Raw genomic sequence first — 8,888 nt, 5'->3', positions numbered from 1 at the left:
GCGCAATATTTAAGTATAATGTTATGGGGTGCACTCTACAATAATTTGAGTTAAGAATTTTTTTTTACACCGAAGTTGAGTAAAATGAGTACATTACCAATTTACAAATTTTTTAAACTGTTTTGGAATTTTTTTGAATATGCAGTTTTATAGCCCATTAAATTTTAGTATAATAAAGTGGAAGTTTTAAGAGATTGCAAAACACCCGGTAATTTTTTTTTTTAATTTTCTTTGAAAACGGTTTTAGGCATTTTCATCGATAAGGAAAAAGTGCAAGAAGCCGTGAGCATAAACAATATTAAAAATCAACGCAATTTTGCAGTGGCTTAACACTAGCACTTTATTATACTCAAATTTAATGGGCTACAAAATTGCATACTCAAAAAAATTCTAAACAAAATTTTATTTTTTTTTTAATTGTAATGTATTCATTTTACTCAACTTCGGTGTAAAAAAAATTCATAACTCAAATTATTGTAGAGTGCACCCCATAACATTATACTTAAATATTGCGCAATACTCAGAGCTACCATTGTGACTTTTCCAATTTTTTTTGAGATGGCATATTTTCAAAAACTATTTTTTTTTAATCAAAAAATTTGTATGGGGAAAATTTTTCAAGAAAAAAAATTAAAAAATATTTTTTTCGTAGGGAATTTTGATGTGTGTATGTGTGATTTTATCGATAAAAATGTTTTATTTGCGTACGCATGTTCACTTTGAGCAAATTGTGAGCACTGGTTGGGGAAATCGTCGGTAGATTGGGCAAATCGCTAGTTGGGCCCCAATTGGGCCAAAATTAGAGCCCAATTGGGAAAAACTTTTGGCTCTGATCGGGCAACCTCAAAAAAATTCCAGCAAGGAAACTTTATCATAATGGGCAACAACTTTTGCGTCCTCAACTGGAACGAAAATCTGCTAGCATCATATAAGTGCATTTTCAGAAAAAAAATCATAACTCGAAAACGACGAAGTTTAGACTATTCCCTTATAGACAAAAAAGTTTGAGAGAAAAAAAAGATGTGGCAATTTGAAAAAGTCAATTTGAAAAAAAAAATAAATTTGTTTATAAACAATAATTAATTATTAATAAACAATTACTGATGTTTAGTTCACTAGATCGATCTAGCAGATCAATGTCTGCAATTAAAAAAAAAATCGTTAAAATCCTTGCTTTTTTGCGGCAGTTATAAGCGATTTCATCAAAAGTTGCTATTAAGAGAGGAAAAAAGAAGCGTTCGTACTCAAAAAGAAAAAAATTCATTATTCGAAAAATTCGCATTTCTGAGCAAAAAGAAAAAATACGTGTCTCCTTAAATTGTTCAAGGAACATTCCCTGTGAGTTTTATCGCAAACTTAAATTCACTTTCCCCCGGCCTGGGTGATTTGAGATGGAATAAGCCATGTACATTTATTGTCATTATGTTTTTCATTGAAAGCGAGATAACATGGATTTAGGCTATTTTATTTACAATAATTTAGCCGAAAATATGCATACATACATATAAAATAGCTTAAATCCATGTTATCTCGCTTTCAAAGAAAACACAAAGACAATAAATGTACATACGTTTACAATTGTTTTCAATTTTTTGTTTTTGAACTCAAGCTTTTTTTGTCGAAAGGGGAAATTGTGAAACAATTTCACATACATACATACATACGTATCCCCGTACATATCATGTATGTACGTATGTTAATAGCACATCTTTAGAGGTCTTAATACATGCTAACTGAATATTTATCATGCAGATAATGGTTTACATAAAATAAGTATAAAACCTGAGAGTACAAAAAACATTCTATTAATTGGCACACTCAGAGCTGGGTAAATGCAATTATATTACAATCACAATTACATTCCTCAGTAATTGTAATTAGGATTCAATTCCTTCAGTTCACAGCAAAGGAATCGATTACTTTTTCGATTCCTTGAAGTAATTTTAAATAGATTGGTTTTTTTTTTCTTTAATTCCATTACAAGGAATTTCATATTGTTATTGGAATAAATTACGTGCTAGTAATGTATTTTTTTTTTCAATTCCTTTGAAAGGAATTGAAAATGTAATTTTTTTTCCAGTTCCTTAGAAAGGAATTGAAATTTTTCCAATTCCTTTGAAAGGAATTGAAAATGTAATTGATTTTTTTCGAGTTCCATTCCTAAAAGTAATTTAAGAAGTAATCAAAAAATTTATAAAAAAAAAGTTTCCATATTCTAAGGCGAACGCGCTTCGCGGCAGATGAAACCCATAAGTGTCGAAATAGGCATAACCCGCCCGCTGCCTTGGGCACTGCTGTCCCTGCGTATCTATAAAAATGCACTGACTTAATTGTGTATATTATGGTACCCTTAATTCTACTCAAAATGGCGTGCCTTCTGGGGCCTTTGAAGTACTCTTACTGGTATCCTGCGTTACAAATGAGGATAGAGTCCGCTCGAATTACGAGCCCTGTCGGACTGGAGATCCTACCTCCTAAGAGTTTTATAAACAAATTGCATTGCTATGGCTAAATTTTGATGATAACACTGTAACGACGCAAAAAATACACAAAAAACGCCGATACACGTGCAATTGATTTTAAGATTTAAGTATGTTACGGATCTTATACCGTTTTTTTTAGATAAGGTCTTTTAGTCAAGTTATTTTCATTTTATGTTTGCATTGCGAATGAAAAAAATCAACCTTTAACATAAAAAAAATGCTAAAATTAAACTATCATGATTTAAAATATTTTTCCCGAGTGAGCAACAAAAATTTCAAATATATTGTACATTTACACTGAAAGGTTGTAAGTGTCTTGTACAAACGTCCGCAAAGGTTGCAGTTGAACAGGCAATTACGGTGGTTTTTGCCGTGGTTTTTGAAGAGCTTGTGCGCTGTTGTTGCAGTAAAGGGTAGGTTTTTGATTTGTTAATCTACTGAAGGCAGAAAAACCGGAAAGGTTTATTAAATCGGGTCATTTGTATTTTATATTGTAATTGTATCTGCAATTTTTCAAAATTTCTTTATATTGAGAAAATTTAAAATTTTTTAATGCTTACTTAAAAAGATATAAAATATTCTTTATTTTTATCAATTTAACTGAGTTAAAATTTTCAAATAGGTGGCAACCCTCCTCAAAAGTGTTTTTGAAAGTCTTCTTTTTTAAACCTCTTTAATTTGATACCTAGATCAATTAAGTTGAGTAAAATTTTCAAACAGGTGGCAACCCTCCTCAATCATATTTTCGGCAGTAAGCCTTCTTAAAACTCTTTGTTTTGACACCCACATGGCAATATTTCATTAATTTTTCCAATTTGACTTTTTTCAAAAATACTTCCATCAGTTATCTTTCTTAAACCTCTTTATCTTGATACCAATATTGTAATAATTCATTAATTTTATCAATATAATTGGGTTTAAAAATTTTAAAATAGGTGATAACCCTCAAGATTTTTGCGATATCATTGGTTCTGGTATTATACCGAATAATATAAAAAAAAATTATTCAAAACGGTTCAGCCGATCCCGAGTTTTGATGCCCGTGACATAAGAACACAACATTTTCATATATATAGATATTCATAGAGGATGTCCAATGTGTGCTTGCGATTTTAATCTTTGACCACAACAAAAATTCCACATGTTGTATTCGAGAATGAACTTTCAGTTTATCGATTACTTTTACAATTCCTTTGAGTAATTGAAAAAACTAAAGTACTCTTGCAATTCCAGGTAATGGAATTGAAAAAAAAATCAATTACATTTTCAATTCCTTTCAAAGGAATTGGAAAAAAAAAATTACATTACTAGCACATAATTTATTACAATTACAATTAGAAATTCCTTGTAATGGAATTACAGAAAAAAAAACAATTACATTTGAAATTACTTCAAGGAATTGAGAAAGTAATCGATTCCTTTGCTGTGGACTGAAGGAATTGATTCCTAATTACAATTACCTGTAATTTGTTATTGGGAGTAATTTAATTCCTAAAGGAATCATTACCACCCAGCTCTGGGCACACTACAAGTGAACTTATTAATACCCGGTTTGTAGTTAACTGAAAACAAACTGACCTTTTTTGCGACATCATCATGTGAAAGTAGTCAGTTGAAAGCAACGTAAAGTGTAGAGGGGTGACTACGCCCTAGTTGAAAAATAGTGAACTTGTAGTGCATTTGTAGTTAGTTGAGTTCCCTACAGGGATATTTCCATTCAAAACACTCAAAATTTATACATACATACAAAGGTACATATTTCATGTGGAATTGAAGAAATTTAAAATTTTTTATTGTTTTGTGCAAGCTCACAAATAAGCATTTTTTTGCTCCGCCCCACTTCTAAAATACACGAACGCAAATCTTATTGAATGCAGTGATGCCAGATTGTAGGTAATTTCCCTATTTGAGGGATATTTTGCATCAAAAATTATTAAAAGGGAAAAAAGGGACACTTCATATAAATAAGGGATTTTCTTTTGACGCAGTTATTGTTGCATAATTGATCAAAATTCAAGAATATTCGACATTCTTACGTAATTAATCGTTCTGAAGATGTGATGTGGAGTGAAATGGTATATAATTGTTAAAAAGTATAAGGACAATTTCGAAAATTTTCTTACGTTAACCAATTCAAGCGCTGAGTAAGAAAGAATCTTTTCAGTTGTAACTGGTGTTTCATGTAAAAAGCGGAACAAATTATCTGATGAAATGTTAAGTAGCACATGAATGTGCTTCAATTTTAAAGTCACCAAAAAATTCTTTTAGGCTCTTACTGAGTGAGCAAAAAAATGAAAGGGAAAAAATGAATGAGGGAAAAAATGCAGAAAAAGGGTGTTTTTCTTAACAGCGGTCGGCCCTCGACAGGCAATGGCAAACCTCCGAGTGTATTCCTGCCATGAAAAACAGCTTCTCATAAAAATACACTCGCCATTCGGAGTCGGCGTAAAACTGTAGGTCCCTCCCCTTTGTGTGACAACATCAAGGGGACCGCCAGAAATTGGAGGAAAAGCACATATGTGTAAGCGCCAAACTATTATTATTATTTTATATGAATTTTACTTCTTTACTACTGAAACATGTATATGTTTAAATTCGTTGGGAATTTTGTGGGATAAATTTTCAAGATGTGGGTAATTGAGGGATTTTTTCCCCATTTCCGTGGGATATTTAACAGAGAATGTCTGGCATCACTGATTGAATGTATGTATTGGGCCAATCACAACACTTCATCAGCAGTATAAAACGACGGGACTTCACCGAACTTCATTCAGTCTAAAAGAACATTAACAAAAGCAGCACAAAACAACGAGACTCCCCCGAACTTTATTCAGTCTAATACTAGGTTCACATATAAGTAGATTATCCTCATTTTCGAGCTTAACACCCTAATCTGTAATTATAACAAGAGATTAGCCGTATAAAATTCTTCCCTTGTTAATCTGTAATTATAAAATAATCTCAGATTTAACCGATAACTTTTCGGTGTCCATCCTAGTTTTATCGATTGTTTTTGCGAAAGAGAGGAGAAATGCCAAATGTAAAAGTAAACAAAAATGTACGCTAGCAAGTAAAAGAGGTTTGTAAAGGTATTTTTAATAAAATGTTAAGTTAAAATATATTTATATTGCTTATTATAGCAGAAAAACGTGATCACGGTGGCACAGAGAAGAAACATAAATTTTCCTTGAGATGTGGGAATAACAAGCACAACAAATTTGACGGCTAATAATCTGAGATTTGCCTGTGTAAACGGGGTGATTAAAAAACTAGCTTTGATTGAGATAATATTGATATGTGAACATAGTTTAAGAAAACGTTAACAAAAGCAGCAAGTCCAAAGTGGCGCAAGTATCGAGTTCAGAATTTTTGGAAGAACTCTCACTTAGCCTTAGTTTTCCGCTGCCAGATTTCTGTAGCGTATTTTAAGCTAAACTACCAGAAATCGACGAAGCTGCAAGATGGCTGATCGATTTTCTTATTAGTCAGCATGCGGTAACTATCTTTTCTGAGAGCCAGGCAGCTATTAAAAAACTTAATAGTGGCAAATCTACAACGAATATTGTCATGGAATGTAGCTGTACTCTAAATGCGCTAGCAAAGTGTTACGTCCCTAAAGTTATATGGATTTTACGATATAAATACATACCGGGCAGCTGCATTGCAGATAAACTGGCTCGGAAAGTATCCTTACTATCTGTAATCAGTACAGATCGCACTGGCATTCCACTATTTTCTGCAAAACCCTAGGTGGAGAATAACTTTATAGAACGGGCAAGTACGGTGGTCTTCAGAATAGCAAAACATATCTGGGATAAGTTGGATAAGCGTAGATCTCGCCCTCTCCTCCACTTGGAGCGTCCACCCTGCTGGAATGGCTGCCATGACGAGGAGGAAATCGAGAGCGTGGACCATTACTTACGACACCGTCTCGCTTTGGCGAGGGCTCGTCGACGCTCGTTCCTCCATTATTTTATTGAGTGTAGGGACACGAATTTCGATACGATACGATACCATATCGATAATTTGGCATTCGATACCGATATTTTATACTCGATAGTTTTAAAACGATATTTTTATGAATCGAGTACCAGAACCCTAGTATCGTATCGAATGTCATAAACACACTTTCCAACACTGAGGGAAAAAAATTTTAGAATTAAAAAAAACGTGCTAAATTGAAAAAAAATACGCATATGAAAGAGCACCAACCCAACTCGTTTTAAATTTGAGTATATACGTTATAAAATATGTGGTTGTGAAGTGCACAGATGCTTTTTCGTAATTAAGAGAAAAAAAAAATTTATTTTATTTTCCGTCTGATGGGGAATTGAACCCGCACCCTCTTGGCCGCAACTAATTGTATCAAGCGTCTTTGCACACACAGCTGCAGCCATACATGTAAAGGTGTTTTCAAATGTTGAGTTCGAATTAACATCACAGCACGCGATTAGTGCATTATGTCATACCATGTATGTGCGTATGTGTTGTCACCGCTGTGCATGCTTTGTATGCATATACCTTCTTAATTACATATGAAAAAGCATCCGAGACGTGCAAAACGCCATCCGTGTAGTAAAAAATGCTTAATTTTAGTACGGGAGTATTTGAATTGAATATTTCCATTATATGTACGTAGAGTATGTATAATGGAAAAATCCATTTGGTTAAGACTTTTCACTTGATTTAAAAACGAACATTTTTAAACGGTAATTAATGTTTAAGTCAACACCTCAATGTCTACGTGTTGTAATAATAATAAAGTACGGCGCTTACACAATATGTTAGTGTTTGGCCGGACTTCTCCTCCGATTTGAGTGGCACAAAGAGGGTGCCTACAGTTTTATGTCGACTCTGAACGGCGATTGTATTTTATGGGAAGCTGTTTTTCATTTTCAAGGGTTGCGTACTTCTAACCACCCCAGCGGCCTATATGCGGAACCTATATTCAGATAAATTTTATTGGATTTCCGTATCGATATTTGTTATATCGAGTCTTTTTATTCCTATATTAATGGGTACCCGATATTTTTAAAGCGATACTTTAAATGAGTACCATATCGATACTTTCGGTTCGATATCGTGTCCCTAATTGAGTGTCTGGCTGAACTGGATTCAGTCAGTATCTACGAATTGTACTCTAGATATATAATAATGACTTCATATACTATGTATTCATTCTAAAGCAATGTTATGATGAATCCGACGATTAAGTTAAAACTTATTATTAAATCCAAGACAAATTTAATCTTTACTAAATTTATTTTTCATCGCCGTCCGAAATTGGGCCGCAACTTCAACTATTCGTACGATTGCAGTTAACCGCATGTTTCGTAAATATATTACATTGTCTTTATTTATTTTTTTATTAATATTTGTTTTTCTATTTGCTACTCTTGCTTGGTAAATGCGTGCAATTTAAAATACTTGAAGTGATTTATACACACATAAAGAGATGAAAGAATTCTACAAAAGTCTGAAACTGTGGTGGAGGTGAACGCGTCGATCCTTTAGAATATCGGAAATTATGGTGTCCGCTAAGGTGAGCGAAAAAATGTGGCAACAATGGCGATAAATAGAGAAATGCACCAAACACCATCAGGCTGATGTGAAATGATGAAGTACTGAAGGGTAGAGCAAAGAGGGGAACGTATGTAGCTGCAGACGTAAAAAGAAGTAGAGAGTGTGGCATAATTTAAGGACCAAACCATTCGCGCTGTTTAACATTCTTTCTTTTCCATTTTTACAGTTTTAGCGCACTACTTGCTCATCAGAAGCAAGTGGGGGAATAGAATGCGGGTCGCTTAAGTGACGACAGCGAGCTGTACCGTTCGGTGTTGTTTGGCNAAGTGCAACAAACTTTCCCTTAAATTTCAAACTTTTTTCTCAGAAGCTCTAGAATTTTTTTGAGTACACAGTTTTATAGCGCTTTCAATTTTGTCCAATAATGTGGAAGTTTCAAGTCGCTAAAGATTACACAGAGAATACACAGTTTTATAGTCCATTCAATTTCAGTCTAGTAATGTGCAAGTTTCAAGTGGCTAAAAATTACCGTTGATTTTTTAGAATTTTTTTCGCCGAGGATGTTGCGGATTTCTGCCATATAAAAATAAATTGTGTTTAGTCGTTATATGGAAGCAAATGAGACAAAAAAAATTCTAAAAAATCAACGGTAATTTTTAGCCACTTGAAACTTGCACATTACTAGACTAAAATTGAATGGACTATAAAACTGTGTATTCTCTGTGTAATCTTTAGCGACTTGAAACTTCCACATTATTGGACAAAATTGAAAGCGCTATAAAACTGTGTACTCAAAAAAATTCTAGAGCTTCTGAGAAAAAAGTTTGAAATTTAAGGGAAAGTTTGTTGCACTTTTTTGCGGTCTTTTAAAAAGTTTTAAAC

At 33.3% G+C, this 8,888-nt stretch overlaps 1 long non-coding RNA gene across 1 annotated transcript in view; it reads left to right on the top strand.

Annotated features, from left to right (window-relative positions):
• LOC108362027 (uncharacterized) overlaps positions 1-8,888 on the top strand; it is a 12,784-nt gene that overhangs the window by 789 nt on the left and 3,107 nt on the right. Inside the window, exon 2 of the long non-coding RNA XR_001847401.1 lies at positions 5,893-5,903. This is a non-coding gene — a long non-coding RNA (uncharacterized LOC108362027). The remainder of the gene's footprint in view (positions 1-5,892; positions 5,904-8,888) is intronic.

This window comes from Rhagoletis zephyria, unplaced genomic scaffold (assembly GCF_001687245.7).
Source record: "Rhagoletis zephyria isolate East Lansing unplaced genomic scaffold, Rhagoletis_zephyria_1.1 Rzeph_scaffold_00020, whole genome shotgun sequence".
Lineage (NCBI taxonomy): Eukaryota > Metazoa > Arthropoda > Insecta > Diptera > Tephritidae > Rhagoletis > Rhagoletis zephyria.
This window is presented reverse-complemented; position numbering and strand designations above follow the sequence as displayed.